The sequence below is a fragment of the Pinus tabuliformis genome, chromosome 6 (genome assembly GCF_031772625.1).
Source record: "Pinus tabuliformis cultivar Carrire ecotype Pingquan chromosome 6, CPIR1, whole genome shotgun sequence".
NCBI lineage: Eukaryota > Viridiplantae > Streptophyta > Pinopsida > Pinales > Pinaceae > Pinus > Pinus tabuliformis.
In genome coordinates, this window is record NC_142292.1 from 484,751,045 (window position 1) to 484,777,273 (window position 26,229).

Here is a 26,229-nt window from a genome sequence, read left to right on the forward strand (position 1 = left end):
CATAATGACCTACTCTTCCACAAGCAAAGCATTTGAAAGGTAGCTTACCTCTGAACCTTCCAGAACCCCTTTGAAGATTTCTGACAAAATTTGATTCTTCTTCCTCTTCTTCTGGAACATGGCTTGCTTCATAGTAATCTTCTTTGCCTGATGCCTTAAAAGCAGCTTCCCTTCTGTCTGATGGACCTCCCTTTCTCATTTCATAAGCAGTTAGAATTCCATGTAGCTGAGACATAGTGAGAACACGGAGATTTTCCTTTTCTTCTATTGCAGATACTTTAGATTCAAACTTGGGGGATAATGATCTTAGAATCTTTTGAACTACTATAGCCTCTTTTATTTCTTCACCCAAATTTTTCATACAATTAACAATCTCATCTACCCGAAGAAAATAATTAGCCACACTTTCATCATTATACATCTTGAGAGTCTCATATTGAATCCTGAGAGTTTGAAGTTTAGCTTGTTTTACCTGTTCATCTCCTTCATAGCTCGTGACCATTTTGTCCCATATCTCTTTTGCTGATTTGAAGTGCATTACCTTCATGAATTCTGTTTGGGATATACTTCCTAATAGAGTACTGACTGCTTTTGCATTTGTTTCATACTTCTTTTTCTCAGCTGGATCTGTAGGAGTAGCTGAAGGAAAAGCATAGCCTGTTTCTACAATGTCCCAAACTTCTATACCAAGAGATTGAAGATATGCAGTAACTCTTACCTTCCAATAATTGAAGTTTGTCCCATCAAAAATCGGTGCCCTGATTGATGCTTCTCTCTCGTAGTTGCTCATGATGAACGATCTACCTTCAAGCGATCAAGCTTCTCAGAAGGACCTGCTCTGATACCAATTGTTGGAAATAATACTGAGAGGGGGGGTGAATCAGTATTATCTAGCAATTTAATAAATCTTCCTTATTTGATCTTTGAATTATTTTAGCATATCAGTACCATAAAATAATGAGCATGAAAAACAGATAGTCACACCAAAGAACACAAGATGTAAGGTGGAAACCCAATGTGGGTGAAAAACCACCTGCTGCAATATGTCTCTATCTTCTTTCAATTTAGAAACTTCTTTTACAATGATTTTGTACTGGTGCAGTCCTTTACCAGTATGCAGGCTGCAACCTGCAGAGAGCTACAACTCTCTCTCTCTCTCGTTTTCCAGTCTACTCCTGGAAGGGAGCTACAACCCCCTACTTCTTTTCATAAAGCATCAGATGATCAACAAGTACATAACAGATATAGATCACTACAGATATCAGATCAGCAACAACAGAACTAAACCAGAACACCTTATCAATAGAGAAATTCAATCAACAGAACATCTTAAAACAGAGACGCAGTTTTTCTTTCTGTGGCCTGCGACCAGACTCCGTTAACCTTATGCTACTCTGCGTCCACACGCAGATATCCTTCTGCTCCGCTGCGTGCCCACGCACTGTTCCTTTGACTGCTCTCCGTTCTGTTGCTTCAGGGACGCACCCAAAGATACTATCGCGCCGCGTCTTTCTGCTTTAGAGACGCACCTGAACCTTGATCGCCCTGCGTCCCCACGCAGGTCTCTCTCTACTGTGCTGCGTCTCGGCGCACTTGCCCTTTACAGTACCTGCGTCCCGGCGCACTTTCCCTTCACTGAACCTGCGACCCTTTAGATATAAATGATATGAAGGCTTCAGGACAAACCCAAACAGTCAGATCTACAGATCTGATCATGCGCCATAGAGATCACAGTCTATTAGAAGATTTGCCCTCTTAGATCTGGACTAGATCTCACCAAATAAGATATTCAACCCAAGACAATTGCTCAATCCAAATGAACTCCTTTGCTTTATATAGGCAAGCTCCTCCTCAAAACATGGAACAATACCACGAGCCGACACCATAGAAACATAAAACCGTCGGCTAGATACCACACAAGAAACCCCCACGTGCTTTTCTCTGCCTTGAAATGTGTGCACTGGGTAGACGCACCCCCTGAACGGCTGGCCGGCGTCCCTGGACGCGGGTTCTGCATGGTATACCTGCGGGGACGCACTTTCTGAACCGATTTCCTGCGTCCTTCTTAATTTTTCAACAAACTGAGAGCCTTACCACTGGAGTTGCCATCAAGTACAACATTTGTAACATACAGTCATACCAGATAACATAATGCCAACAAGAAAGTCCTTAAAAATCAATATAACTCTGGTTACGCAGTTTCTCTTAACCTTACCTGCATGTACGCACCTCAAGTTCACAATACCTGCATACTTGTACGCTATGTCTGTAAAGGGGTGGGTGCGTACTCCTGTAAAGGTCAAAAGGCGCAAGTTTTACTTCAAAAAGTTACTTCTGGTCGAATCTAGAGCATTCTAGAAGATGGTTTGACGTGGATTGAGTGCCTCCAGATGGTTCATGCATCCCAAAGAAAGAGGATTTTATCCCATGAAGAGGGGAGCTATCCCATTGAAAGAGGGGCTTATCCCATTCATGGTGGACCTGATTAACTTCCTCCAAAGCATTATAAATACAGGTATTGGGCCAGAGGGAGGAGAGGTTGAAAGCTAAACATTCCTAAGGGTAGATGCTGCTGAAATTAGGACTCCCTTATAGAGCTTGAGAGGAGAGATTCCCATCCTTTCTTAGCTTCATTTGGAAGTGGGTGAGCTGATCAAAGTAAAGGAGAACTCTTGCTGGACCCTGGGAGGGACCTGCACAACACCAAGGCACTGGTTGTAATGGTTTCTTTTGTTTCCAATTAATACAATTAAGTTCATTTTTCTCAACAAGTTGTTATATATAATTTGTTTCATATACTCCTTGGTCTTTATGATGAATATGTTTTATTATATGAGTTATTCAAGTGCTATGTAATCGTTTGCTTGTTAGTGAATGCAGGTTTCAAAGATAAGGAGGAGCTCATCTGGATCGGAGAAGCTTGACTGCTACAAACAGCGTTGGACTAAAGGTATGCTTTAAACACCTGGTTGCTTGTATTTTAAATGCATATTTAGGGAAAGATAGTGCTTGATTGTCTTGTTTGTCACTAGAAAGCCTTAGCTTCTAGGGAGGTCGGTTTCATCACCAACTACTGTTTTCGGTCCGGAAGGTTACTGTTTGTGTATGGTTTGACGCCCTAGATTCTTTAGGCGTGTGATTCGAATTTGTTTGGTTCTTTAGAAACTTTAGGCGGTTTGCTTTGAGATTTTATTTTGTTTGTGTGTGCAGTAGTTAAAAGTTTTTAACTGTGGCTGAATTACCAAGACAGTCCCATAGACTTCGGGGCCAGTCTCCTGAGATTGTAACCATGGCCGATTTGTTGAGTAAGTCCCGTAGACTTCGGGGCCAACCTCCTAAAGACGTCCTGGGTCATTACGAAGGTCTGAAAGTCCTTGTAACTCCTAGTGGCAGTAAAGTAGGTTCACCTGAAGAAGGAGAGTCTTCGTTGGTAGTTCATCCTAATTACCAAAGTCTAGAAACAGGTTATAATCCCAAAGCTATTGCAGTTTCCGAGCTTGCTGGTAGTTTTACATCTACTAGTGATATAGGCGAAGAACCTGAGATATATGAATCCGTTACTCCAACTTCTAGTGCTCCTGATTCACCTAGGGTAGAAAGAGTCATCACTGAAAATATTCCTTCTGGTTTGATAGCTATTGAAGAACTTGCTCCAGAAGAAGAAATAGGCGTCCCTATCCCTGAAAATCAACCTACTATTGATCTAAGGGAGCGTGAATCCATTTTTTACAGTCCACCTAGAAGTACTACTTGGTATCTTTCTTTAACTAATTATTTGGACAACTCAGGGTGAAGTTTTTCACCACCTCGTGCTCCTTATCCACCTGGAGGTCTTTATACTCCTGTAAATATGTCTGGTCAGTCGTCCATGTTTACTCAATCGCCTGAATCTTTTTTGTACGGTAGTCCTTCTGTCCCCTCTGGGTATCAGTCACTTTCTGGTACTTTTGCGGGATCATCTCCTCAACCCATTGAAACTGGAAACAATGGTAATAAACCGTTGAGCGTAGGAGACATTTATATGATGTAAGGTTCAATTCCCAGTTCTCAACCTCAAGGTGGCCAGTTACCGCCTGGGGGGCAGCCTCAATTAACGCCTGGGGGGAAACCTCAAGGTACACAAATTGTGTCTGGGGGGCAACCTCAAGGACAGTATGTACCCATGGTGCAGTACATTCCTCAAGGTCAACCCCAGCCTCAATACGTACCCCAAGGTCAACCTTAGTATCAATTTATACCTCAAGGTAAACCCCAGTATCAATACCTACCTCAAGGGTATCTACCCCAAGGTCAGTACTCGAGTCAAGGTTTCCAGCCACCCCAAGGTCAATCTTATGTTCAAGGTACGAGAAATGTACTTTTCAATTATCAATCCTACCCTCAATCCGGTTATGGATCTCAATATCCTCAACCTGTTATGGGTCAATACCCCGGAATGAACATAGTGTGGGATCCATCGCAAGTTCAACAGGTATTGCAGCCATGTGTACAGTTGTCATCTCAAACTGGGAAACCCTTAGTTTCTGGTTCACCCAAGCAACCAGTCCAGTCTAATGTTCAAACTTCTGTACCTTCGGTAGTTTCTCATTCTGGGCCTATTGCACCTAGTACTCCATCTCAAACGACTGCTGCAACTACCGCAACATCTGTTCAATCTACCCCACTTACTTCTGGAGTATCGACACCTCCGATTTCTACTGTCTCTGTATCTACTCCTCAGACATCTTTACCATCGTCTGGATCTACGATTCAAACAACGGTTCAGATGCCTGTAGGACAACCTGGTTTAAGTACAGTTGTCACTAGTCAACCAAAATTCACTTATCAACCGTACCAGGGACAGTACCGATACGGTCCTGCTGTCCAGCAGCTAGTTTACCAGTATCAACCGTATCCCGGGTACACTTATCAACAACCACAACAACCCCAGTACGGTCCGGTTAATCCTGGTTTTCCGGGAGGATACAATATCCCGAACGCGATTCCCGTTCCTAGTTATCCTGGATATCCTCCTCCTGGGACTGGTCTCGTGACCCAGAGTTTTAGGGATCCTAATCGGCAGTTACCATTTATCGCAACTTTTGATTTACCAGACTTGTCGTGCCTAACGAACGATCCAATAAATTATCTTCCGTTTTGGCCGCCAATGCCAAATAAGTTGCCCAGTGACATTCCCAAGTTCGAAGGTAAGTCTGGAGAGGACCCGTCGAATCATGTGATGACTTACCACCTCTGGTGTGCCTCTAATTCCATCTCGGATGATTCGATCCGCTTACATCTTTTCCAGCGTACTCTCATTGGTCTCGCGGCCAAGTGGTACATTGAGTTACCACGGGCCTCTTTTTACAATTTTAGCCAGTTAGCTACCTCGTTTTTAACTCATTTTCAGATGCCGGTCAGATATGATAATGGCACGGAGTTACTAACTTCACTAAAACAATCGACGTCCACTTATATTTCGGATCATATTCATGAATGGAGACGTCGAAGGCGGTTAGTGAAAGTTTTTATCCCGGACCAAATCTTAGCTGAATGGTTTGTTAAATCATTGTTACTGAAGATTACTAAAGACGTAGCTAAGGCTGGAGTAGTTACTGAGGAGCAAGTGATTGCTCAAGCGCAGTACCTTGACTTAGTTTATACTCAGTCAGGTACGTTACACGAAAAGATCCCAGATCTTCCTAAGTCAAATCAAATCGCTGCTGCTCCTTCGGGGTTTCATGCCGCTGATGGTATGATTGGTACGGTGAATACTAAAAGTAAGAAGAAGTCTTCCAAGAACTCTTCTCCTATTATAACCTTGCCTGACTCCCCAACAGGAGATTCTTCTGCTGAAGTTTCCATTGATATTCACACTGTAGAGTCATCTACGGCTAAATCAAAATCCGGTGGGAAAAAGAAAGGCAAGAAGAAGAATAAAGCAGACAAAACTCTAAAGGAGAAAACTGAAAAGTCGGAAACCAATGACGAAAAACATAAACCTCGTTATCCTTGTCTTATTTGTGAAGAGGATCATTTTACAAGAGATTTCCCTCATCGGGCAGAGGTTGTGAAAATCGTCAAAGGTTCCCCAAATCCTGTTGTTTTGAAAGATCCATTTCCAAAGCAGGAGAGTAAGATGATAGGTTCTTCCTCGAGTGCCAGTGAAGAACCCATATTGATGATGTCTCATGTAAGGATTGCGACTCGATCGCAAGATTATGGTAGTAAAAGTCCTGTTGATGGCAAAGAAGCAGAATCTTCTCATTATAATCCATCAACCTCAGCTCCCGGTTCCGATCCACTACAGATCGAGAAACCTAACCCGGACTTAGTAATCAAACCGCTCGCCAAGGGTATACTTCGAAAGTCTGCTTTCAATCCACATGCGAGAGCAGCCCAAAATTATAACATTGTTGAGGACTTAGCTGTTTCTCCCTCAGCAATGTCTGCTTTGGAAGTGCTGCAATCATGCCCAGCACAACGCAAATTACTTTTGTCGGTTATAGGAGCTGTTGATGTTCAGGAATCGAACCTAATAATCTTTGATCTAGAAAATAGTACACTGCGTTTGCCTCATCAAATGGATTTCCAGATCCCATTGATAGTCAAAAACAAGCCTATTCATCGGACTGTAATTGATGAGGGAGCTTCCACGTGTATTATGTCGATACAGTGTTGGAGATCTCTTGGTTCTCCTTCACTAAATCAATCCCCGACAATTCTTAAGGCCTTTGATGGCCTTGGGTTTCATCCGTTTGGCATTCTACAGGATTTGCCTAGAGGGGTTGAAGGAAAAACCGTTAGTCTAGATGTGGAGGTGGTTGATGCCCCTCTAGACTACAACCTCCTCTTGGGTCGCAGTTGGTCTTACGCTATGACAGCGGTCGTTTCATCGGTCTTCCGAGTAATAAAGTTTCCACATAATGGCAAGATCGTAACCATAGACCAGCTGGCTTACTTTTCATCCGACCCAGCCTCTTCAGAGAGTATTCAGCATGTCGGTAAAACGACTATCCCTTATAAGGATGTTGAAGTAGGACTAGTTAAAGATGCCGGTTTACTGAGAACTTTTCCTTTTCCTCCAATCAACGCATTGTCTTCATTTGCATCCATTCATATGATTACATCAGACACCATTGTTTATGACGATCCTTGGATCATTCCTTCTGAATCTGAGATAGACTCATTTGGTGATGCTATGCCTTTGAGTCCATATGAAATTGCCTATGAGGCCGTGCAGTCTTTTACCGACCCACATTCAACCAAAATCGACCAAATGAATGTGGTCCATGAGGAATCACTTTTCACATCAACCTCGGAGTTAATAGCGTTTGCTGAAGTTGTGTCATCTGATAAGCAACTTCGTGAAGTCCTGTGCATAAACGATTTACCATGGGAAGATCTCCATCACAGATCTTTGTTTTTACCTAAGGATGATCGTTTTGAAAATGATTTCTCATCAATCTTTACAGCTGAATATGTCAAAGAAGCTCAGAATCTAATGAAACATCCTGATTCAGAGCTGAATTTGGGAAACATCTCTCGCACTATTCCCATTGACATTTCAGTTAAGCCTGGAATTGTTGAGAACATTCATATAGGAGCCTCATGTACAGATGACGAAATTTAGACATACAAGGCCCTATTTCAAGAATTCCGCGACGTGTTTGCCTGGTCCTATGAGGAAATGCCAAGAATTGATCCCGCGATTGTTGTCCATGAGATCAAGACTTACCTGGACGCTAAACCCGTCCGGCAACGTTTGCGTCAGATTCACCCACGAAAAGCGGCTGCAATTAAAGCAGAAGTTGAAAAGTTGTTGAAAGTAGGTTTCATTTATCCGATCCCGTTAACGGATTGGGTATCAAATATTGTTCCGGTTAACAAAAAATAGGGAACAATAAGAATATGCATCGACTATAGGGACATTAATCGAGCTTGTCCAAAGGACAACTACCCAACACCCTATATCGATCAAATAATTGATGATTGTGCCGGCAGTGAAATATTTTCCTTTATGGACAGTTTTTCCGGTTACAATCAAATCAATATTCTACCTGCCGATCAACCAAAAACAGTTTTCATTTGTCCATGGGGGACATTTTCTTATTGCAAATTACCTTTTGGGCTTAAGAATGTCGGAGCAACTTTTCAAAGGGCGATGTCTTATGCGTTTCATGACATCAAACACATTGTGCAACCGTATCTCGATGATTTGCCCGCTCATTCATTACATCAGGCTGACCACCTTGTCCATTTACGAGCAATCTTCATGAGGTGTAGGCATTATCGTATTCGGTTGAACCCACACAAATGTGTCTTCTGTATAGAAGTGGGTCGATTACTGGGATTTGTGGTTTCGAAAGCCGGCATTCGCGTCGATCCCTCGAAGATAGAAGCTATCATCAAATTGCCTCCTCCTTTGAGTCTTCGCCAACTCCAAAGTTTGCAGGGGAAAGCAAACTTTTTACGACGATTCATTCCTAACTACACCGAGGTTACAAAGGGTTTTACACGGTTGTTGAAACAGAATGCTCAATTCACTTGGGATGAGATAGCTCAGAAATCTTTTGATGCACTCAAGCACGCGTTGACCCATGCACCGTTGCTACATCCTCCCAACTACAACCAGGATTACTTTTTGTATCTCGTCGCCGCCCATTCCACCATTGGGATGGTCTTAGTTCAGGAAGATGAATTCGGAATGGAACATGTGATATATTACCTTAGTCGGACGTTAAATCCAACTGAGCTAAAATATTCACATGTGGAGAAATTGGCATTGGCAGTCGTTCAAGCTGTCCAACGTTTTTGTCACTACATTCTACTCCGTAAAACTACGGTCATTTCGGATTGCAACCCTATGATCTACATTTTAAGGAAACAATTGCTAGGGGTCAAGTACTCTAAATGGATCGTTATCCTGCAGGAGTTTGACTTGGAGTTTGAAAAATCTAAGTCTAAGAAATCTTTAGTTTTTGCAGAGTTAATGTGTGACTTCCCGCGTGCTGACACAGAAACTGTGGCAGAGGAGCCCATTATGGACGAATATTTGTTTCTAATCAGCACTTTAGATCCGTGGTATGGAGATATCATTGTCTATCTCCAAACCCAATCCTTTCGGCCCGAAGTTTCAAAGTCGGAACGTCGGAAAATTCGATTCCAGTCCCAACAGTACAGAATTATTGGAGATACTCTTTATCGCCGTGGGGCGGACTTGGTTTTTTGACGTTGCTTAACTCACGAAGAAGTTGAAAGGGTTCTGAATGACTGTCACTCTGGAGCGTGTGGTGGTCATATGTCTAGGTATGCCACAACCCAAAAGATATTGCGCGCTGGCTACTTCTGGCCGTCCTTGTTTAAAGATTGTATTACTGCGGTCCGGAAATGCCACAACTGTCAAGTGTTTGATCGCAAGATGCGTGCTCCACCTACTCCTCTCCACCCTATAATTGCCGTTGGTCCTTTTGCCAAATGGGGTATCGATTTTATTACATGTAACCCTCACTCGGCCGGGGGGCATGCGTATATCATCCTTGCGGTAGATTATTTTACTAAGTGGGCCGAGGCGATGCCTACATTCGAGGCAGATGGCAAGACAACTGCAATTTTCGTGTTCAATCACATTATTGCTAGGTTTGGTGTCCCACAAGTGATAATCACTGACCATGGGCGCCATTTTCGAAAAGTTATGATGACAGAACTTACAGGCCAGCTTGGTTTGCGTCACGATAGCTCAACTCCTTATTATCCACAAGCGAATGGTCTGGTTGAGTCCATCAACAAATTTTTAGTTATCATGATCCGATGAATCATTGGTATTCATCGGTCGAATTGGCACAACATGTTATTTTCAGCACTTTGGGCATACCGAACCTCAGTGAAAACATCAACAGGGTTCACTCCTTTCCAACTAGTTTATGGTTTGGAAGCTGTGCTACCCATTGAATGCGAAATCCCGTCACTTCAAATGGCCATCGAATTACTTCCAGCTACTTCCGAAGAGGAAAAGCGTTTATTATACTTAGCTCAATTAGATGAGACTCGACGTGATGCTGCATTGGCGATCGAGACTCACGCAAAACGTATGAAAGCTCAGTATGATCGAAATGTGACCCCTCGGAATTTTTCGGAAGGATACCTAGTGCTATTATATGATCAAGCTAATGATAAATTAGGTGCTGGAAAATTCGTTCCTATGTGGCATGGGCCCTATATTGTCAAGCGAAAGCTAGCAAAAGGGGCCTATGAGCTGGTAGACTTTGACGGGGACTCTTTAGGTAAACCCAGAAATGGACTTTACCTAAAGAGGTATTATGCTTAAATGATGGGTATGGAGAATTTTTAGTTAGGTTAGTTTTTCTTTCTAGCTGGTGTGTTTGTTAGTTTAGACAGTGTGCTTAGCTTAGAGAGTGTGTTTTTCATCGTTATTCTGCTTATCTTGGTTTTACCCTTGATGTTTGCAGATGTCGATGCCTCTCCAAACATACATTGGATTTGCTGATAGTGCTTGTCGTAATACACAGAATATCTCTTCCGTAGCTTGGGTTATCTATTCACCCTCTGACGAGTTAGTTTCTATGCATGGGGTGAGCCTCGGTCAAACAACAAACAACATTGCCGAGTACAGTGCAGTGATTGAATTATTGTCTGAATCTATTTCATTTGGGATTCGGAGTTTGATAGTGAGGTTAGATTCTGAACTCGTTGTATTACAGCTTAATAGAGTGTATGCCATTAGAAATCCAGTGTTATTAAGGTTATTTTTTAGAGTGCATCTCTTGGAATGTGAATTTGATTACATTGAATATCAGCATATTCCAAGGTCTTTAAATACATTAGCAGATGCAATTGCTTCTCGAATGTTAAATAGACATTTGCAATAATCATACATGTAAATTTAAAAACATTTCATCATACATGTGTAACAAGATAAGCCGGTAATAATGATATATATAGATAGAAGTGTGTCAAAAAATACATCGTCTTCTATCATAGGTTGAAAAACACCTTATGATCGGCAAAAATGATAAGTACAAAAAACCAAAATGTCACATGTGTCTACAAAAACGACCATCCAATCACTGGTGATGCTCTCTATATGACACCACTGCACGGGCTACCCTACACAAGAACCTTCTAAAAGGTCCTGGGACTGCGACTACATAGCGCTGAAGCCTGATAGGAATATCATCTATAGTAGTCTCTGGTATATCTGCCGTTAGACACTCTAGGTCTTGTTCCAACTCAGCTAAGGTCTCTGTGGCCTCGTCCCGTGGGGCCGGTGCCGCTGCAACTGGTAGTCTCCTCTCGAAAGGCCGGAGATTGGCTGGACGACGTGGGCCTACATCTGCATTTTGAAAATTATTACTGTCAGTTTTGAGACGATATAAAAAACAAAAAAAAATAGATAATTTAAAAACTTGTGAAAAATGAATTACCTGTGTCATCCCATTGTTCTCCCGGTGGAAGAACCATGTCCGGATCTCCACGAAAATCAACTCCAGCATAAGGAAAATCCTGTATAGAAAAGACCTGGTCCTCTAACCAGTGAAAGTACTCCGGAGTAAATCGGACAACCTTCGTGCCCTCATCAGGATGACGGGCCATAAGCGCAACCCATCACATCAATTTGGGCTCTCGGGGAAGCCCAACCTCAACAGTGAGCTGCTGTGGGATCAACATCGGAACCCTCTCTAAGCCAAAACTCACAACTAAAGGCCCATAACCAAAAGTCTTTAGCTGTCCGTTTTTTGCTCTAGTCAGTTGGCCCTTTAAATTGGCCAACACAGCATCACACCAGTTGAAAATGGTGCCTCGATAGCAATCAATCGCCATCCGCATCTGGGATCCAGTGGAAATGTGTAAAGCGGCAGCCCCGCAAAGTCTGGTAATTGTAAAAGCAATCACCATAAGTTCAGGTTGGGATATAGTTTTGATCTCTATCCCCTTCTCCTGAGACTGAGTGTTACACCACTCTAGTCGGAGACTAGCGATGGACTGGCCACCCGGCCTAGTCCCGAACAGAGTCAAGTGTTCACCTCTCTTGGGTAAACCAGTGAGGAAGTAGATATATGAGGGCTCTATCTCAAGTTGGTGCCCTCCAATATAAAAACACTGGTCCTGAACATTCCATCTCTCTACCAGCCACTCTAGAAACTGCACCTAGGCCCTCATGCCAGGTATGGCCCAGTATTTGTAAAGGCTGCATGCCTTCAAAGCAACGCATCAATGGACGGTTGATGACTAATGGCGGCCAAATCAACATCTTCGTGCTCTCTCTCATGCCAATCAAGCATGGTGGGAAATCTACACACCAGAAAACATCCATTAGAATCCATGAAATCAAAAAAACTTGGTCCATTTTGAAGAAATTGGGGTTTGAAAACTCGCTTTGCGGGGTATGCACCCCGCCTTTAGGAACAGAACGTGGGTACATGGGTTCCCTTAAGGCAAGGTGCGTACGCCCGGCATTTTCCCAACTGAGAAAATGTCGGGGTACGCGGGTCACCAGTGGAGCACCTGCATACCCCGAAAGGCGGATCTTGAAACCCCAAAGCCTCCAAAAAATGAAACTAGGGCCTAAAAACGAATTCCAAACGGATGAAAATGAAGAGGAGGATGTTGTAGAATACCTGAAAGAGACGACGTTCGATTTCGACGGTCGGATTCTCCGCAATGTCCACGGGAAGTTTCTTGCCAAAAGCCCTTTTTCTCTCCTCAACAGTAAAATGATAAAAATGAATTGGTAAAAGCCCTTTTTATAGGTTTTTTGGATAAATAAATGGTAAATTGGTTTATTTTTCACCATAAAAAGGTATTTTTCAAAGTATTTTTATCTATCTTTAAACAGGTATGAGTAATGTGTTGTTTTTTGTGTAGGATAAAAGGATTTTCAGGGAAAATTGTCATTTTTTACAAACAAAAACATCAGAGTCATCTTTAAGCCCTTTTCTGACTCCTAAAACATGAAAATATTGCCGAGCGTTTCTTTTACACTCGTTAAAAAGGAATTAAAATATGGTCCTCTTATAGCCCTTTTCTTACTGTAAAAACATGAAAAGATTGCCGGATTTTTGTCGTTTCAAATTCGATATTGGAAATAAAACGACGTGTCCTTGATCGCTTTTTACTTTTCAGGTCAAAGACACTAATTATGAAAGTACTCCTTGGTCGTAAAGATCAAGCGGTTCTCTCAAGTATTATTTTATACTTTTTCGGGCTTGGGAGACACAAATTTACGAAAAAGTTCAACCCTGGAGTCTTCTTAAGTTTTTTCAGACTCTCTAAAATTGAAAAATGCCGAGTTTCTCCTATACTGGAATCGTTAAAATTTCACAATAAAGGACCTGTTCAATTACAAACAGGAACGGACCACTCCTTCTTAGGGTTCGAATCTAAACTAAGTTGGACTCATCCGAAGGATGAGCTTATAATCAAGCATATGTTATCCTCCTCAAGCTTGTAAAAAATAAAGAGGTACTTGCCAGAAATGGTGGGGGAAAAGAGAGAAAAATGAGCCTATTTGTTATCCTTTGTCTCAGAAAAACCTTATCACCACTCTTGAACACGACACTTTTTCATTCACCTGGGTTGGGAAATCATTTTCCTAAAAGTTGATCAAACCACATTGAAAATCTTCAGCCGGTTCCGGGTATAAACTTTGGGTCAATTGTCACCAAGCCATCTGTCGTCTCGTTATGTGTTCAAGAGGTCACTGCAAATAAAGCATTCATCTGCAAAATACCTATCATCCATTTTGACCATCCCCGAGTCAGTCCTTACAGCTACATTTCTTCAACTTGATCTATGATTTCGTGTTGTGGGCTTGCCTGCAACGGATCGCTTTCTATCGACATCAGCACATTATCTAGAAAGATGACCTAGAAATCATCAGTACCTTGAAATCTGCATGCATCAATGGCAGGTTTCTCGCCTTTGACGACGGTTTACATCATTGACTTTCGATCGAAGGATTTCGTGATATGTTCGACATCAACACATTCATTCACATCTCATGGATTGTACTGGGTACTTTGAGAACCATTGACATCACTGGTGGTCTCTCTCACACTTGTTAACAGTTTACATCATCGACTGGTAATCAAGTGGTTTCTACCATGTTCGACATCAACTCATTTATTCGCATGGATAGAATCGTACTATTTCGGGAAGTAGAAATGAAGACCCTGGATCTAGTTTCCACCATCCAGGCTGCGAGGAGTTTTGTATTCATTATATAGTAGACTAATCATAAACAAATGGTTGCGTCCATACTGTGTCTACATGAGTCTATGATTATGATGTACTGCGAAATCATTCCTATATCAGAGCAATAGTTAGTTTGTTAGTTAAAGTTTTCAATCTGAGTATGGGAATGCCTACCTCAGCGATGATATGATCTTATATATGTATTTTGTGTTGAATATTTGCAGGTTCCGACTGGGCTCTCCACAAGATAATCCTTGAAATGATAAAGTGCTTCACCCTTCCTAGATGATATGAAACCCTAATCTACTACAGGCTTCGCACTTTAGGGGGCAATCTGTTACACTAAAATTTGTCACCATGACTATTTGTAGTCGGTATGGCTCCATCAATTGTCATACTGTCCTCCTTGGCAAGTCTTATACCTCTGCTCCTCATGTCAAACTCCAAGAAAGAGAGAAAGTCCTTAAAAATCAATATAACTCTGGTTACGCAATTTCTCTTAACCTTACCTGCGCGTACGCACCTCAAGTTCACAATACCTGCGTACTTGTACGCTCTGTCTGTAAAGGGGTGGGTGCGTACTCCTGTAAAGGTCAAAAGGTGCAAGTTTTACTTCAAAAAGTTACTTGTGGTCGAATCTAGAGCATTCTAGAAGATGGTTTGACATGGATTGAGCGCCTCCAGATGGTTCATGCATCCCAAAGAAAGAGGAACTTATCCCATGAAGAGGGGAGCTATCCCATTGAAAGAGGGGCTTATCCCATTCATGGTGGACCTGATTAACTTCCTCCAAAGAATTATAAATACAGGTATTGGGCCAGAGGGAGGAGAGGTTGAAAGCTGAACATTCCTAAGGGTAGATGTTGCTGAAATTAGGACTCCCTTATAGAGCTTGAGAGGAGAGATTCCCATCCTTTCTTAGCTTCATTTGGAAGTGGGTGAGCTGATCAAAGTAAAGGAGAACTCTTGCTGGACCCTGGGAGGGACCTGCCCAACACCAAGGCACTGGTTGTAATGGTTTCTTTTGTTTCCAATTAATACAATTAAGTTCATTTTTCTCAACAAGTTGTTATATATAATTTGTTTCATATACTCCTTGGTCTTTATGATGAATATGTTTTATTATATGAGTTATTTAGGTGCTATGTAATCGTTTGCTTGTTAGTGAATGCAGGTTTCAAAGAGAAGGAGGAGCTCATCTGGATCGGAGAAGCTTGACTGCTACAAACAGCGTTGGACTAAAGGTATGCTTTAAACACCTGGTTGCTTGTATTTTAAATGCATATTTAGGGAAAGATAGTACTTGATTGTCTTGTTTGTCACTAGAAAGCCTTAGCTTCTAGGGAGGTCGGTTTTGTCCGCAAAATTGACTCTTTCCGCATGACAACCACGTTAACCTAGGAATGCATGATCTACATCTTCTATAAGGTCATGTTACCTAAGTTTCATGAGATTGCAAAGGAAAATCACGAGTTAACTCACTATGACTTTGTCATTTAGTCAATGTTGACTCTTAAAATTTGGAAAGGATCACCTCAAACTCATGTTTAGAAGTTGTCGATCCTAACAAAGGCTACTAGGTAGGGAAATATCAATAAAGTAGAGGAAACTTATGGCTTTTTCCCAAGTAGAATAGATGAAGAAAATGGAAAAATCTAAGCCTCCCTTTGCCCATATATCAGAGGCTAGGGCATTATGATATGGATGATAATTCAAGCACTGTTATGTTACCAAGATACCATTGAGAGAGAGAGAGAGAGAGGAGCTAGGATTTGAAGGAATACTAGTTGTGACATCATCATTGTAATTTTCCTTCTTAATTTTAATAATATAGATCTACTATTGTTCTTTTTATATCATGATTCAAATTTTTACATTTTATGTGTCATGATTTTATGATTTAGACTAACGCTCTAATACACATGCATTCAATTACTATATGTTGCTATGTGTTAGTGTGCTTAATTGTGTGCAAGTCTCATTCTTGGAGTTGGTGTAGGGCCCCTTCTCTACCACACTAACTACTCTAACATAGTTGCATGAAGGATAAGCAGGCCCCCACTCATCCTTCCTTTGACAATTTTTTCTAACATTGTCATGATTGAATGTGTCTTCCTTGAAGAACTATAGATCCCATTATCTATCTGCCTTAGGTTTAGAGAAACCTAAGAGGGCTTTCTATCCATCCACTCATGCATTAATCCCTATAGGTGAATTGGTGACTCCACTAGAGATCGTCGTTTGATTCTTGGTTTTGATCTCCTAAACCTTGGATCTCTGACTCTCTCTGCTTTTATCTATTCTTTTCGATCTGAATTCTTGTAATTATACTTGATTTCAAAAAATACTTATGTTATTAGCCCTTATTTTGACCTAGGTTTTCCTTTTTCTGAGTAAGTTTGTTGTAACACACCCTTTGTGTGCTTCTTATAGCGTTATAATTCCCTCCTTTTCCTAATACAGAGCGTTACCCATGTTGATAATGCCCTATGTGAAATAGAGGCCTATGTTATAAGCCCAAACCTCTGTTATCCACCTAGTTCTATGGATTTTATTGTTTGATAGTCTTCCTTGTTGGTTGATCCTTGGATATGTTTTGTTGGGCTCTGATTATGTTGGCTACATGCATGTATGTCTTTGTTTTGGGAAAATTAGCTTAATTGCATTAGTTTTGAAAAAATAAAAGGAAATATTTTTCTCTTTTCCATTTTAGCTGGTTAGTTCAAGTTTATTTGGGTTTTTTATCTAAGCATTGCATGTATGCATTGATTTTCTTGTGCTATAACTACATTAGGACTGTTTGGTTTTGGAAAAAGGCACATAGTTACTCTCTCCTTGTAGAAACTCTTATTCATCAAATTGAAATTGAAAAGCATATTTTCTGCATGGTTTGAGTCAGGTCTCACAAATTCCATACATCAACACCCCCTCTGAAGACATTAATCAAGTACCCTTAAAATCAATCTCGTAATAAAATTGATCAACAACTCTTTTTCAGGATACACACATATTAGTTTAGGACAGAGCCTTGGAATATGTTGTGTGAGTCAACTCGCCAAGAATACAAAACTTAAACTATTGTCATTAAAGACAAAAAATATTTGTCCACTCACATCATCTAGGACTACTCCTTGAAAAAGGGAGTTAAGCATGAGGCAACATCAGGATCTGAAAGAAATCTGAAAGAAAGTAGCCCACTTTTGATTGCATTCTAGTGGGTATTATATATACAAGGGATCCTTCATATCAGAGCTAAATCGGGAACTCAGGTATCTTTCCTACATAGCATACTTCCCATGAAACTGACCCCCCCTACTGGTCTTTGTGATTTGAGGTGAACATAGTGGCCATACTTCTAGGGACAAATACAAGGTGACTAGTGTGGGATGCCCTGGTACCTCAACAAATGAACCTACTACATATTTGGTTTTTTGGTTATGTACTCCTCTTCACGAGAGTTCTTGCCCCTTCTTACCGAGGTTTGGGTGAAGCTCAAGAGTAATCATAATTGTTACATTAGAACAACTCTCTCTTATAGCCCTTCGATACTAGGTTTCATCTCTAGCTACTTGTGGCTATCAGAGAGAGTCTTTTCCCTTAGTTGCTTGCTGATATTTTTTAGAGTATTTTTATTTTTGGGTGTGTGTTCTTTTCTAGTGAGACTAATATATATATCATAATTAATCTAAATTTTTGTTAAAATATATCATTCATTGTGGCTACATTCATCCCCTGTCGTCTATCTCAGCAACAACAAGGTCTTCCTCCATTGGTTGTGAAGGAATTTTCGAGCTTCAGTGAATCATATTCACCCTCTAAACAAAAGAATCGGTCTCCAATATCAAATACTGGATCAAAAAATACTTCCCAAGAGACTCTTTTACCAGGGGAATTATTTACTGAAGGTTTATTGCCTCATTTTAATCTTGCGCTTACTAATCCTCTTAGGCCTATTTTGGTTCAAGTTGTACCCTTTCCTGCCATGTGTTCATTAGTTTCTACTCTCATTGTCTCGATGACTACTAGTGGGATGTGGTCTTATGTGGACACTTTTTCTCCACTATGACTTCCCCCGCCTACAACTAGTTGAACATCATTGATTGGTTATCCTACTATCTAGACTATACATAGTGCAAACATTCTAGCTACACCTACTATGAGTGGAGTTCACCACCTTCCTGTCTCTACCCCTTTTGTGTCAGCTCCTAGTGTTATAGACATTTTTGTGCCTTACAGCATTGAGCATGAAATGTCCATAATCCAAGGGATCCAAAGTCCCTAAAAGAGTTGTTCCTGCCCCTAAAGGAACAAGGTCAACCAATGACAGCTTCTCCCAGAAGTTCTCCACCAAAAACTACTCAGAAACAGTCAATTCAGGATCAATTCAGATGCTCTACTAGCTGCCTACGTTGCAATGCACCCCAGTACACTAGCTAGGTGCATTGCAACGCACCTAAATGCACTACCAAGGTGCGCTGAGCGAGAAATGCCAAATGGCAGTATCATTCCGCAAGGTGTACAGACACTGGAAGCTTCTAGAATCTTCCTCAATGACACTTGCCTCAATGAATTCGACCAGTGATGAGTAAGAGGCTCTCAGCCTCCAAGTGGAAGCAAGGACTGACAGAGAGAAGCCACAAGTCAAAACATAAGCTGACTCATCCTCTCTGCTTACATCTATATATGGATCCCTCATCCCAGAGATCCAGAGGCTGGAATTTTGTACTTTGCAGAGAATTGCTGTTGGTTTGAGATTGAGATTAGTACATTGGGTGATTTATGCTTTGTTGGAGGAGAGGAAGGGATTCCTTTGCTAGGAGGTAGATGCTGGATCGGGACTCACTTGGTTGTATCTCCTCCTGGACTTTCTTATCATATCAATAAAATTATTTGAGTTTCTCCTACATGCTGTGTATCAATGATGTTTTGTTATATTTGTATGTTTAGCTTAATCTGATCCTGAGCTTTTTATGAATGTATATCTATATCTTCGTGTAGTTTCTCTCTCTTGTGATCTTGCAGGAATTCAGTGAAGCTGGGCCGGTAAGGGAGCAGGGAGCTGGGAGCTATTGAAGAGAGGAATGATTGGATCAACAAACTAGCGAAAGACACAGGTTAGTTACATCCTTTCTCCTCATTTACATTTCATAAAGAAGAATACTCAAGTAGTTTTCCTTGTTTGTTGCTAAGGTACTATCACACCTTAGAGTGGGATAGGGGCATTCTAAATGGATACTTTTCCCAACAAAAAATTGGCGACTCCACTGGGGAACGTATCTAGTTAGTTTATTTGTGTTTCTATTGTTGTTCTTTTCATAAACTCAGGAGTGCCGAATCGAACTGCATTTGCCATTTACAAATGCAAAGTAGAGATCTGCTACTCTAGTCCATTCACTGGGCCTGTTTATGATCTGAAAAGCTGATCCACAAATGCTCTAACAGCCCTTTGTGATAGATCTTAGTCCTCCTTTAAATCATCCCTCTAATTGTACCTAATTGATAGCTTTTATCCGGCCAAAAACCGTAGATTAAACTGCAAACCGTGACCCAGAACCCAGAGACAATTCTCGTTTCTGCTTCAGCGCAGGCTCTGTGAAGAGGTTCTGCATTTCAACGCAGGTCCCAAGAGGGCTACCTGCGCTGCAATTCAGTTTCTCTGTGCTGGGGGTGCGCTGATCAGCCTTTGCCTTGTGCAGCTGTGGTTCTCTGCTTCTTTTTGCTCAGTTTTGTCTCTGATTTTTGCAGCCTGTTATCAGTGTGTGTACCTATCTTAAAACCCCTTTTCTTTGCCTTAATTCTACCTCAGTTGTATAAAAGAAACTGTATTTGTTTTTGTGTATTTGTTACATCATTTGCAGTTTCCCATTACAAAAGTAAACTAGTCATACTGTCGCCCTTAGATCTAGACCTGTCGTAAGTGTCGTTTTGATCTTAGGAGTAAGTTTGTTTTTTGTTGACAGTTGATTGCGCTTTTACTTTTGTCTTTTGGTTTGAATTTGTGAATTTCTAGTGTCGAAACAAGTGTTTACTTCAAAATCATAAAGTGTCGTAATCGTCTTTTTTTGATTTCGAAAGAAGCTTGTTTGTGTTTTTCACTTGAAATCGAATTCAAATTTGTACAACAGCTTTCTTTTTAGGCATCAATATTAAGAAAGTGAAAACAAATACATGCATATGTGCATTTGCATTTTGACAGTTTGTATGTTGATTTAGGAAAAGTGCATTTTCAGTGTGCTCTATGCTCTTTGAGAAAAGATTGTGTCTTTCTTTTCCCCTTGTAGCTAAGATTTTCATTGTTGAAAAGATATAAAAGCTTGCTTATCATCTTTAGACTGCATTTAGGAATTGTATCTACATCTCGTGGTGATCCAAAAAGGCAAACTTCTAAGAAAGATCAACCTAAAATAAATTGAATGAACTTAACAACGCATTGGAACTTAACGCACAACATAGAGGTCTAGGCTAGAGACGTGTTCCGGCGTTGTAAAACCTGGTAACTGTTGCCTCACTGATGGTTGGGTGATTCCTCCTGAGAGACAATAAGTGCCAGTACGGATTGTGCTCCCACGTACCGTTGAGTATATATTGGGAGACCCCTATAGGCATAAAACCTTTATCCATAGGAAGCCATGTCGGCCGCCCTACTGATCGCAATGCACTGAACACAGCATTCGAGAAGATTGACCGCTCGTACCTTAAAAAGTATTCTGCGGTTTTGCGAAAAGTTTGGCACACCCTCTACCTAGAACTCCAGAGCAGTCCCTTTCATTCCTTTTTAGACTCCTTAAAAGAAAAGGTCCATCTGAGCACTTGTCAGTTCAGGCTCATTAAAAATCGAAGGAGACTAGAGTCATCTTTTGCTTTTTCTCGACTCTTTAAAATTGAAAAAGAAAGTTGTGTCCAAGTGTCGTTAAAATTTATTTTAAACGGAATATTCATCCCCTTTTTTTCCTGCGTTGATCTTTAGGTTGAGAAAATGGAGCCTACCAACCAAGGAATTCCCCTTAGTGGAAATCCTAGTCCCTTCTCCTCTTGGGGAGATGTTGGTGCGCCCCATATGGCCACATTGTCGCTTCCAGGACTGACAATTGGCTTGCCGGTCTGGCTCTTCTCAACCAATGTCGTTCAGAACACCACTATTCCTGAACAGTCGAATCAGCAGTTAGACCAGTCCAGAATTACCCACCAGCCTTCTACTTCCTCTAATTCTTCCTCTCCTCCTTCCTCTTCGCTTGATGGGGCTGGCAAAGCCAAAAGTCAAGTTCCTAAGGAGAAGAAGGAAAAGAAGAAGAAAGAGAAGAAGAAGAAGGAGCCAAAAGCAACTGGGGGCAAACGAGTGTCGTGTAACGAAAATCCACAAACTGCACTGACCAGGCCTAAATCGCCATGTGTCATTTGCAACGGAGACCACTTTCACAGAGATTGTCCCTTCATCCCTCGGATACTAAGGGACTAGTCTCCCCGTTTGCACAATCCGGTGGCGTCAACCTCTGATAGCCATGTTGAAAGCACACCGTCAACTAGCGAAAGTGAAGTCCCAGGACAAAAAGGGAGAGCTAGATCTCCCTGTAGACTGTGCGAAGGAAACCATGCCCTCCACTGTTGTCCCTTCTTAGACGATTCAGCTAAAAGAGTTTTGGATGATCGTCCGGTTTCACCGTTACAACTTCCTCCTGGATATAAAAAACTCTTACCAAGTCCTTCGTTAGTTGAAAATCCAGTTGACCCGCTCAAGTGGTCAGCTGAAGCGCCGGTCATTGAAGATGAACCACCTGAATCAATACCCGACGAAAGTCAAAAGGTCGAGGCGGCAGTTGACCTAGTCTTGCCTTCAGAGGTTTTATCTTCGAATGATATAGTCACTGAAGAGGATAAAGATGACACCATCCAAATTCTCTTCATCAACGCAGACTCCGACGAACTCGGGGGCAATCCACCCATTCCTTTATCGCAGGAAGGAAATTCGTCAGAGCGATACCCGGCCGTCTACTCAGTCCCACCACCAAGCAACCTAGTTTTATCGTTCGACTGGAACCAACTAGGCAGACCCCGTTTACCAGCAAGCATACCATTCAGAATTATTGCCCAAATATATAAAATGGTCATGGCTGGTACCATCATAGATGAAGGGGCTTCTGTGAGTATCCTTTCCTCTACTACTTGGAAAGCGCTTGGTTCGCCATCTCTTTTTCCTGAGATGGGAAATCTGACAGGCTTCGATAAAGGAACCAGTCGACCTTTAGGGATCCTCCCCAATGTGCCCATAACATTGAAAGGGAAGACCGTTCAAATAAACGTGATGGTCGTTCAAGGACCCTTGGATTATAACCTACTCCTTGGACGAGACTATATATATTGCATGGGAGCCATCGTCTCCTCACTCTTTAGAGTAATGTGTTTTCCGCATGAAGGAAGAGTGGTCAAGCTCGTGGACCAGCTTTCATTTCCCGAATCACGCATCGCAAATAGTCATATACCATCCCTAAATGGTCTCTTCGCGCAAGAAATGTCTCAACCCACGGTCCGTCCTCCCGATGAGCGCGAGTAATTCGGAGGGATATGACTGGAACCCAGGGGGCATGCATCCTGGTCTGCTTCGGCAGGAAAACTTCAGGTATAGAGTAGGTTTCCGCGGGAGAATATGACTAGTCTGTACCCCGTCCGTGATTGGAAGAGGGGTTATTCTAGAACAAGATTCTTTTGTCAAAGTTATGTGAGTTGGCGGGCATCGTCACTCACCTTTGTTTATCTCGGTAGACATCGCCGAAGAAGTGTTTTGTTTGCTGTGTGAATAGAACAATCTTTGGGTAACCTGTAAGAGGTAGTACCCTTCCTGATAAAACAAATGTTTTGTCAGCTCGAATAAAGGGTGACCCTTCCTGATAAAACGAATGTTTTGTCAGCTCGAATAGAGGGAGACCTCGAAACTCTGTTTTATACCTGGGGGCATGCAAACCTTTTGGAGTGCAAGCAAGGGGCGGCTATTTATTTTTTAAATTTTTAGGACCTCTAACCCTTTAAACTCGTAGGATTAGTCATTTCCGAACTTGTATAAAGAAAGGATGTGGGGCATAGCTTTGTAAGGCGCAAGCTCCATAAAAATGGCATCTTACATGAGACATTCTTATCATATGACTAGATTAATCGAGCAGTTTTAGCGCATAGTTCATGCTCATTAAAAAATAAACATAAGATCGAGCAAGTGTTTCAATCCGCATTTAAGCTCGTTAAAAAGTGAACTATCCTCTGGTAAATAACCACTGTGAATGTAATATTATCAGCCATTAAAGCCTTGGTCGTGTTTGCACCATCACCTCCACTTTTCCATTGGACGATCATTCACCTCCATTTGATTGTTTACCCATTTTGAGGAACAGCTGCGAAGAGTGATTTCACTAGCCATCCTTGTGACACTGCCGTGCTTGGAAAATTCCAATCCTTACTAGGAATCAGCTGCTACCCATTTTATCACTCGTTCCTCAAAAGACGAGTCTTCTTTAAGCTCTTTTCATTTGACTCGTAAAATATGAAAAGATTTCCAAGTTTTGGCCTTCCAGCTCGTTAAAGCGACAGGAAGAGCTATCCATCCTCTAGATTTTAATCTTTTTGGACCTGAGGGATTATTGCACAAAAAGATCGAGTGCTTTTTTTGTTCGGCTCGTTAAAACTATCGAAAATTCATCCCTTCTGTATTGTTTTATACTTTTTCGAACTTAAGGGATTAGATGACGAAAAAGGAATTTCGGAGTTAACTTTACGTACCTTTTCAGACTCTCTAAAAATGAAAAGGACCGAGTTATCTTTGTCGTTAGACTCGTTAAAAACATTAATAGCGACAAACTTGTCTTTAGACGAGAACGAGTTTCACTATCGCTAGGCTCGTTAAAACATAGCGATGGGTTTGCCCGAAGGGCAAATTATAGAACAAGCATATGTTATCCTCCTCAAGCTTGACAAAAATAAATAGGTACTAGTCAGCAATGACTGGGGAAAAATAGGGAAGAAACTCAAAGAACCTTTATTGGTAGCAAGTTGCTCTTGAACATGACACTTCCGCTCCGTGCCTGAGTCGGGTTGGGTTGTTTCATTCACCGGTCACATCAACATGGTCTCGCCATACCATCCACCTTTGGGGTAAATTCTACCAATCCATCATATAAGTGTCGCCGATATGTTCAAGAGAATTCATCCAGAGAATTCACCCGTGTCCCATCCACTACCATACATTATATTTCATTCTTTCATGACCGCCACCCTGAACCATATATCATCAGATCGTTTTCACCTCCATCAAAATCATTTGCTCCGTTCCGTGTCACTGATGTGGGATACATTAAGGCCCTCCTTTGACGGATCGCTTCTTGTCGACATCAGCTCATTATCCAAGAAGTTGATCTAGGAACACCCCCTTCAGTACTTTGAAGCTTGCATGCCTCAATGGCAAGTTTCTCACTTCCAGCGACAGGTATACATTAATGACCTTCGACCGAAATATTTTGCGTGGTGTTCGACGCCAAGTCCTTTATTCACACCACGTGAATTGTACTGCAATACCTTGAGGGTCATTATCATTATCGGTGATTCCTCTCGCACTTGTTAACAGTTTACATCATTGACTGGTAATCAAGCGATGTCTTTCCATGTTCGACTTCAAAACATTTCTCACATGGATCGACTTGTACTTAGAGTGAAGATCGGACGAGATTGAAGACCCCGGATCTAGTTTCATCCATCCGGGCTGCGATATATATTCAGGAAAAATAAAGACATTGACATGTACAGCATTGCAGCACAGATAATCATCCTACCAAAAGGATGATGATTTCATCAGAATCATCAGTCTACCATCAGACAATTGTCTGTTCTATGTACTGAAAAATGAATTTATAAAGCTGAGCATGGGAATGCCCGCCTCAGCTAGATCATGAAAACAATATGAAAAATAATGTATTGTATTGTATCTTATTACAGGTCTCCTCCCAGCATTGAAAGAACTTCGGATCCTCCTAATAAAGCATTTCACCCGATAAACGGCCTCATACTTTAGGGGGCAACTGTTATAGACATTTTTGTGCCTTACAGCATTGAGCATGAAATGTCCATAATCCAAGGGATCCAAAGTCCCTAAAAGAGTTGTTCCTGCCCCTAAAGGAACAAGGTCAACCAATGACATCGTCTCCCAAAAGTTCTCCACCAAAAACTACTCAGAAACAGTCAATTCAGGATCAATTCAGATGCTCTACTAGCTGCCTGCGTTGCAATGCACCCCAGTACACTAGCTAGGTGCGTTGCAACGCACCTAAATGCACTACCAGGGTGCACTGAGCGAGAAATGCCAAATGGCAGTATCATTCCGCGAGGTGTACAGACACTGGAAGCTTCCAGAATCTTCCTCAATGACACTTGCCTCAATGAATTCGACCAGTGATGAGTAAGAGGCTCTCAGCCTCCAAGTGGAAGCAAGGACTGACAGAGAGAAGCCAAAAGTCAAAACATAAGCTGACTCATCCTCTCTGCTTACATCTATATATGGATCCCTCATCCCAGAGATCCAGAGGCTGGAATTTTGTACTTTGCAGAGAATTGTTGTTGGTTTGAGATTGAGATTAGTACATTGGGTGATTTATGCTTTGTTGGAGGAGAGGAAGGGATTCCTTTGCTAGGAGGTAGATGCTGGATCGGGACTCACTTGGTTGTATCTCCTCCTGGACTTTCTTATCATATCAATAAAATTATTTGAGTTTCTCCTACATGCTGTGTATCAATGATGTTTTGTTATATTTGCATGTTTAGCTTAATCTGATCCTGAGCTTTTTATGAATGTATATCTATATCTTCGTGTAGTTTCTCTCTCTTGTGATCTTGCAGGAATTCGGTGAAGCTGGGCCGGTAAGGGAGCTGGGAGCTATTGAAGAGAGGAATGATTGGATCAACAAACTAGCGAAAGACACAAGTTAGTTACATCATTTCTCCTCATTTACATTTCATAAAGAAGAATACTCAAGTAGTTTTCCTTGTTTGTTGCTAAGACACTAT